Source organism: Impatiens glandulifera, chromosome 5 (genome assembly GCF_907164915.1).
Source record: "Impatiens glandulifera chromosome 5, dImpGla2.1, whole genome shotgun sequence".
Lineage (NCBI taxonomy): Eukaryota > Viridiplantae > Streptophyta > Magnoliopsida > Ericales > Balsaminaceae > Impatiens > Impatiens glandulifera.
Window position 1 is genome coordinate 27,747,078 of NC_061866.1, and position 8,691 is coordinate 27,755,768.

Here is an 8,691-nt window from a genome sequence, read left to right on the forward strand (position 1 = left end):
AGTATAACAAAAGAAATTTGTAAAATAATTGTGTGACAATTTCTTGATTAGAAAATCATTGATTTAAATCATATAAGTGTGTGATTTAAAAAAGGGTACCAACACGAATTTGGGGGCAAATATTTTTATAGATTATAACACACAAATAATTGTGTATATTATGATAAATAAAAAAAATAATTTATTGTTAGAGAAATATGTTCTCTATAAAAGATAAAGTTGCGCAACTTTACAAAAAGAAAGAAAATAACAAGAAAATGTCTTATTTGCTGAGTTAGTGCTCAAATCGATATTTAAAATTTGAGGATTTTGAAATCAAGAAACGTGTCATATTTTGACATTACTTTCATAATTTTTTTGAAGAATCAACGTCTTCAAAAATATTTTATTAAATAAATGAAAATGAAAGTTTATAAAGTCTTGATATGACTTATAACAAATTTTATAATAATGATATGAAAATTTGATCATATTTTCATTAAAAAATGGATGTGACAATAATACATATCATGAAGACAATAAAAATTATTTCATTACGTGTCTTTTGTACGATAAAAATGATTAAATCCATTAAGGATATGAATTGCACTACACGAAATATCATGTTGTTATCAAATGATATATTGATATTATTAAATGAAAGACTTTACGTCTAAAAGTGAATATGTTTACACTTAGAAGTGCAATCTACGTATGGAAATCTTCTAATAAACTTATGATGGATATATTAAACGTTATAATCTATATTTTTGACTTATGTCAAAAAATAAATTATTTTTATGTAAAATATATAATCATTTACACGAAGACAGAATAGTTCAAAGATATTTTGTCTACTAGTTAACCAAGTAAACAATATTTTCATAAAAAAATTTAAATGATAAGCATGTACGAATGACTATGCTTCTTATTAGAAGATGTTCCAAGGTTAACTAAGAATGCACCAACATAAATTTCTAATTATTGTGATAGTAATTTGAAATTGGACAAGCTTAGAGTCAATGACAAGTCTAGACATACACATCTTAGACATAATGTCATTAGACTATACTCTCTAATGGAGTTATCAAATTTGACTATGTAAGTCAAAGATAACATTGTGGATCCACTAATCAGATTATTGAATAGTGAGATAGTTTGAAGTCTTTTGAGAAATTAGCCTACTATAAGTTGGTATGAAAGAAAACCCAACATATGCAGACTGGAGATCCCAAGAACAAGGTTCAATGGACAACCTAATTGTACTGACTTGGAAAGTTATTATTGAGGATTAATCCTATAACGAAACAATATATATTTTGAAGAGGATAAGCATATCGCTTTTAATGATTCTTTGTGAGCAAAGAGATCACCTATGTGAGGGAGAAGTGGGGCCGCTTCGAAAGAATTGCATGGCTCAATTCTAGACCCTCTCACAGAACTAGACGCGTGTTCCATGGCCAAAATGGACACAACCATGAGAGCTTGACATGTATTAGGGAGAATTCTATGTGAAAGTGTGTAATCGTTTATACAAATGACATAATAGTTCAAGGACATCGAGTCTACTAATCGACTAGTAAAGTTATATACTTTCATAAGGGAAGGTTCAAAGGGTTACACCTATCTATCCTATGTACAATTCAATTGTTGAACCTTTCACCGGGTTAATCTTTCAATTTCCATTAATATGGGAGATTATTGGAATTTTTAAACTAGTTTTATAAATTCCATTAATGAATGGAAGTTAAAATGTGGGTAATAAAATCAAATCAAATTCACATGAAATTCAAACGTGAATTAAAGGGTGAAATTTGATCAAAATGTATAATTTAAATGAATTGTTCTAAAATGCCTTGATGACCAATTAACAAAATGTTGTTAATTTGTAGCGTAACTTACATGAGTTTGTTATTATTATTATTTGTTATGATAATTTATATTATTATTAACAAATTGGAAAACCATGTAACGTTAGTATTCAATTGTAAATGCCTTAATTGTTTTGGCAAACAATTACTCTATAATGAAGAAAAAAACGTTAAGATAATGAAGAGGCAAACAATGCCAATCGTTGGATCAAATGATAATTTTATTTAATGGTTTAACTTTTCAACAATATAAAATCTCTCATCTATAATCTAAAACTCACTTCATCATTTCATTCTTTCTCACTCTAGAATTCCAAAAGTCTTCTTCTTGTTTTGTGAGTGTTCTTCGAGTTCTTTCTCGATATTTCTGTTGAACCCCGGTGATAGTTCAAGTACATTGATCAAGTTCGACGAGTAGTGATTTCAGTGTAGAATCACTACTGGATTCGTTGTACCCTGAGAGACAACCATCTACGATAATCTCCATCACAAACGGGAGACTATGAAACTGTTTTAAGGGAAATGTGTCTAACATAGGGTTGTAAACGAATCGAATCGAAGTGAATATTACTGTATTCGATTCGTATTCGTGAAACTATTCGAATATTCGTATTCGTATTCGAAATTTTTTCGAATAATTAATGTGATTCGTATTCGATTCGATTTTTTTAAAACATATTTTATATAATTTATTCGAAAATTTGAAAATTAATATTTTTACATAATATATAACAATATTATTGGGTCAAATTATTTTGACTAAGTGTTGAAATAATTTGACTATTGGGATTTTGATGATGAAATGATTTATGCGTTTTGATACAGGTGTATCAAAATTAGATTTCAATAAGACTTGGTTCTAATGAGGTTCATTAGACCGATTTGGTATTAGATGCATGAAATTAGACGTGCATTCTAACTCGTATAGTTAGACGTACAGTCTAATGAATTCTGAATTAGACGTGCAGTCTAACTCGTGGAGTTAGACGTACAGTCTAATGAATTCGGAATTAGACGTGCAGTCTAACTCGTGGAGTTAGACGTGCAGTCTAATGATTTCGGAATTAGATGTGCAGTCTAACTCTTGGAGTTAGACATGCAGTCTAATGAATTCGGAATTAGACGTGCAGTCTAACTCGTGGAGTTAGACGTGCAGTCTAATGAATTCGAAATTAGACGTGCAGTTTAACTCGTGGAGTCAGACGTGCAGTCTAATGAATTCGGAATTAGACGTGTAGTCTAACTCGTGGAGTTAGACGTGCAGTCTAATAGAAAGAGAAAGTTAGACGTGTAGTCTAACTCCTTTAGACAAGTCTGAAGTAGAACCGTAATTACACGTGCAGTCTAACTCGTGGAGTTAGACGTGTAGTCTAATAGAAAGAGAAAGTTAGATGTGTAGTCTAACTTCTTCAGACAAGTCTAAAGTAGAACCGGAATTAGACGTGTAGTCTAATGGTTTGTGAAAGATTAGAGGTGAAGTCTAATTGGTGAAAGTTAGACGTGTAGTCTAACTCCTTCAGATTAGACTGAAATGATTGTAATTAGACGTAAGTCTAATCTCATTAGACCAGGTGGTCTAATGGATTCCGCTCTTAGACGGGGACGTTTGATTTCATTAGAAGAGGTTGTCTAACTGAAATACGTCTAATGCTATGCTTAAGCAGTATGCTTGAATCTAGCACCCGCCTACCCACGTTCTATAGCTGTACTCTACTCTTACTCCACTTTCTAGTGAAGATTAGTACGATAGCTAGACGTAACCAACCAACGAATTCCACGTAAGAGAATATCCCTCATATTACTTGTTTTGCAGGTACATCTCTGATGGAATATTCGGCGCACTACTAGTTGGAGTACGGCCACGATACATGTGCTTAGAACCTGCTGTGTACTATGGAGGCTTTCCAATGGAAGAGTTTCACGTATCATTCTGAAGATTCGACCGTTAGTCTCTGCCCAGTATTTATCAAATCTCAAGGACAACAGACAAATCTATCGATCATCTTGCTTACTGAAATTACTGAGAAATCAATCCTTTGAATATTCAAGCCGCAAAATGCTTTCCTGATTGTACTGTGTGTGAATCAAGAGAGAGATAGAATCAAAAACACCTTTAGCTGAGTGATATTCTTCATCTTGTAAATTGAACAAAGTGTGTTCTGTTCAATAGTGAGCTAAGTGTGTGCAAACTGTATTTTGATTCAAATCATATTATAGTGAATCCTTGCAGTGGTTGGAAGAAGGGGTGACGTAGGAGAGTTTGCTCTGAACATCCATAAACAAACTGCTGTGTCTTTTCATTTCTGTCATCTTCACATTCTTCATCTTGAGCTTCAAACCTATGTAAACAATTCCGCATTGATTCTGTTTCAAGTGTTTACAAGGGTTTGCGTAGAATAGAAAGCAAATTAAATCCATAACAAGATTTCTTTCAAACCTTTTTTCATAAGCCTTCATCAATAGTCAGACCCCGTCTCTATCGATTAAGCCGATCCTATCAATTGGTATTAGAGCTCTGTTTCTATTCTCAAGCTTTTCCTGAAAAATGTCAACCATGACCAAAGATGGTAGTGCTAAAGCCATTCCAACCTTCTCTCGAGAGAACTATATTGTGTGGAAGAAAAGAGTTCGTTCTCATCTTTCTTCTCTTCATGACGACATGTGGAGTGTTGTCATAGAAGGTCCTATGAAGATCGATAAGGAGAAAGCTGACTGGACCGTTGAAGAAAAGAGAAAAAACAACCTCAACAACATGGCTCTTGATGTTCTGTACAGATCTCTCGATGATAGCATGTTCAACTATATTATCGAATGCGATACTGCTAAAGAGGTCTGGGACAGACTCACCCAACTGTGTGAGGGCAACGAGCAAACCAAGGAAAACAATATTATGGTTGCCACTCAGTAGTTTGATAGTTTCAAGATGCATCCTGGTGAAACAATGAACGATTTCGACACCAAATTCAACAAGATTGTCTCCTCCCTATCCATCTTAGGCAAGACCTATAGCAACCGGGAGCTTGCTATTAAGGTCATGCGTGCTCTTCCAAGGGAATGGGACATAAAGACGATGACAATGAGAGAATCCAAAGATCTTAATAAGATCTCTCTCTTTGATCTCTTTGTTGATCTCAAGGCCTATGAGTTCGAGCTGAACTGTAGGATGGAAGAAGATCAATCCACATCCGTTATCATTGCCAAGGCGCTGGTGACTGCTGAAGAGACACCAACCGCTCCGGATGTGAAGATGGAGGCTCAGCAGCTGAACAACGACGCCATGTCTCTCTTTGTGAAGAAGTTTGGCGACTTCATGAAGAAGAGCAACTCTAACTCAAACTCTTCAAATTCTAATGACAATAAAAAATCTAAAGCTAATGTTACGTGTTTTAACTGTGGTATTAAAGGTCATTATGCATCGGAATGTCGAAAGCCGAAACGTGAAGATGCCAAGGATGATGGAAAAGAGCTGAAGGCTCTTATGGCAGGTGACAGAAAGAACCAACGAAACAACCGTGATACCTACTTCTTATCCAGTGAAAGTGATGAAGAAGAGGTGGCTTGCTTCATGAAAAGAGAAGATGAAGAAAAGGCTCAGGAGACTGAGGTATTTTACTTCTCTTCCGAAAGGTTTTCAAGGGAACAACTGGTAGCTGCACTAGATGACATGGTCATAGAGTATAGAAAGTTAACAGAACCCCTAAATGAAACTAAATCTTCACCAAATGTACATAAACTGATTCTATCTCAAACTAAAGAGTCAATTTTTTTCGAAAAGAAGGCTGAAGAGATCTCATCTGAGAATGAGATGCTCAGAGAACAGATTCAAACCCTTTCATCTGAAAACAAGAGGTTAAACTATGTTGTCTGTGCATGGACAAGGTCTGGAGAAGCTGTCAAATATCAGATCAGCAAGTTAAAACCTGTTGGATCTAGATCCGGATTGGGATTTGATGACAATGACCCTAACATGTCCTGCAAAAAGTCAAACTCAGCAACTGACAAGCTTAAGCCAATAAGTTTTGTCAAAGGGAGTATGACTAACATTGAATCTGATCCTATTCAGGAAGAAGTAGCTTTCAAAAACGAAATAATCTATGTTCCGCCGACTATTAGCTGGCTTAAGAATAAGTTAGAAACAGCCAGCAAGTCTGGCAATCTAAAACCTGACTCAAAGTCAAGGAGTTTTAAAGAAAGTCTTCTTCTAAAGCTAATGGATCAGTGGCTAGCAGAAAGTCATCTGTTAAGTCAAAATCTTATGCATTAATCACAACACAAAATGAGAAATCCATCAGAATAACTCAAATATGGATTCCTAAGGGACTAATTGATCGAGGACCCAATTAAATATGGGTACCAAAATGTGTAAATAGTTTCTTTTGTAGGTGATGCAGGAGGATTGCAGGAAGGATGCAGGAAGGATGCAGGAAGGATGCAGGAAGAATACTCTTTTGAGTATACAACCTAGAAGATCAACAATGGCCTTTGCCATTCTAGTAGATTACATGTTTTTATTTGTTAAAAATATTTTTGGTCTTTGGACCACAAAAACTGTTTCCTATGCTTTTCTGTCCCTATGCAAAATGAGAGGAAAAATTACTTTGAAAGTAAAGATACTCTCTAGACGAATGACCTTAATCGATCTATTAGACAAGGGTGTCTAAAAGAAACGGTCTGTACTTAGAGGTATTTTTGCTCACAATCTATACATCTAAGTCTATATGTTGCGGTTTAAAACCTACGCGGTTAGACGTACACGCCTAATAGACGTTAGACATTTTTACGTTATGAGCAAGAGGATGCTTACGTCTAACCAAACACACGTCTAACACATGGTGTTCATGCTTAATTAGACGTACACGTCTAAATGACATTAGACGTGTTCTTTACAACACGGAATTAGACGTATGCGTCTAATGGACCCATCCGTCTAATAGACGTTTAGCTGTATGAATTTGTGCAGTAAGAAAAACGTCTAATTACTTGCCGATTAGACTGATCAAGGACAGTTGTCTCACGTGAAAAGCTATCTGTTTTTCCCGCTCAAATATTAAACAGTCATCTCCTAACAACATGAAGACACGTGTCTTTCAAGTTAAGAGAGAATGACTGATATACCCTCTTTTTTAATGATGACTCTTTGGAAAGGACGTCTAACATTAATTGATGGGCCATACCCCTAAGAAAAGTGATGATTATTCTGTATATCTTTTCTCTGTTTATATAAGGACATCTTTGCATGAGATTGAAAGCTTTTCATCTCTCGAGATTCTTAAGAACCCTAGTTTTCTTTGCATCTCTCTCAAAACCTCTCTTGATCTTGTATCTGTTCATATTCTTCTGAAAAATAGTGAACAAGAGAATCACGCTGGGTCATTGTACATTGCAGGTGGATTTTCCATCGTTCTAAACTTTCGATCAACCGGAAGTGGTGGATATGTTCAGAACCCTAGAGTATTGTGGTCTGAGAAAGTATCTTGGAGGTCCATTCATATTCTACAAAAAAGAAGTTCGAGAGTTTTTCAAATCTACAACAATGGTAGACGACTCTATCGTAGCAACCATTAATGGCGTGGAAATATCATTCGACGAGGCTGTATATGCGGAGTTCTTTGAACTTCCGACGGAGGGTCATACGTTCGACAAGCATCTCTCATCAGAAATAATGAAAGAAATGAAGAAGGCTCTTTCTGCCGATGACTCGGCTATTCATGTAAATGGAAGTAAGAAGGTCCTCAGACCTCATTTTGTTTTGCTAAATGATGTGATAGAAAAAGCTCTCCAAGGGAAGGTTGGATCCTTTAATCTCCATAGTCAAGATCGTTTTGACTATATGTGCGCCATCTCAAAGGGAATCCAGGTAAACTGGGCTTCAACTATATTTCAGAATCTTAGCTTTTCTATCAACCAGGCGAACAAGGAAAGCATAACGTTCGCGGCTCAACTAAGTCGATTGTTGGAGCATTTGGGGGTTCCGATGAGTGAACCTGTGCAGATCAACTCTCCCAGGGTGTTCTCTACCCTTACAGTCGCCAGCACCCTGATGAGAATGAAGAACAATATGGAATCTCCCTCAGGTTCCTCTAGTCAACAAACAGGTGGTAGGCCTGCTACTCGATCCAGACAGCCTTCTGCTTCTATTATGTCAACGGGGGCGAAGAGATCAAAGACCATCAACGAATCAGAGGTTAGTTCCTCCAGTCTAAGAAGATTTTCAAAGAAGGATTTTGAATCAGTTGATTCTAGAATCAGGCAAGGTCCAGGTGTACTTGCTTCTACTCCCATGTCCCCTCTGTCTTCTCCGACGACCATCCTGAGAAAGCCCTCGAGATCCTGTATCTCAAAAGAAAAGAAGTCTAAGGTGCCCCACGCGTCTAAATCGATGAAGGTGTCATCAAAGGTAACCTCTTCTAGACCCTTGACCGATGTGCCCAAGTTTGATGTTCCTGTGATGGAACAAGTTGAATCTGTTTTTATTCAAAAGGAATCTACTAAAGGGCCCGCTGTTGAGTCAACTGGTCCGAATATTGAAAATATTGATAGGACTGAGTCTCTCGTTAATCAACCTGATCAAGTAGCCGCAGGTGCTACAGAGAGTGTTCAACCAGAACAAGGTGTAGTCCTTACACTTGTTGCTGGTAATTCTGCTGAAAAGGAGTCCTCTATTTCTATCAGAGAGTCTCCATCGTTAAATCCCATTTCTAAGGATTCCTTAGTAACCGGGAAGGTCACTCGTGGAGAGCTCCCTACTGAACTTTGCAAGAAACCGCAATCTGCATATGAGTTGATGCGTTCCACAAGGCTGTCGTGTGGAATTCTATTTAGTGAACCAAGACCTTCTTCA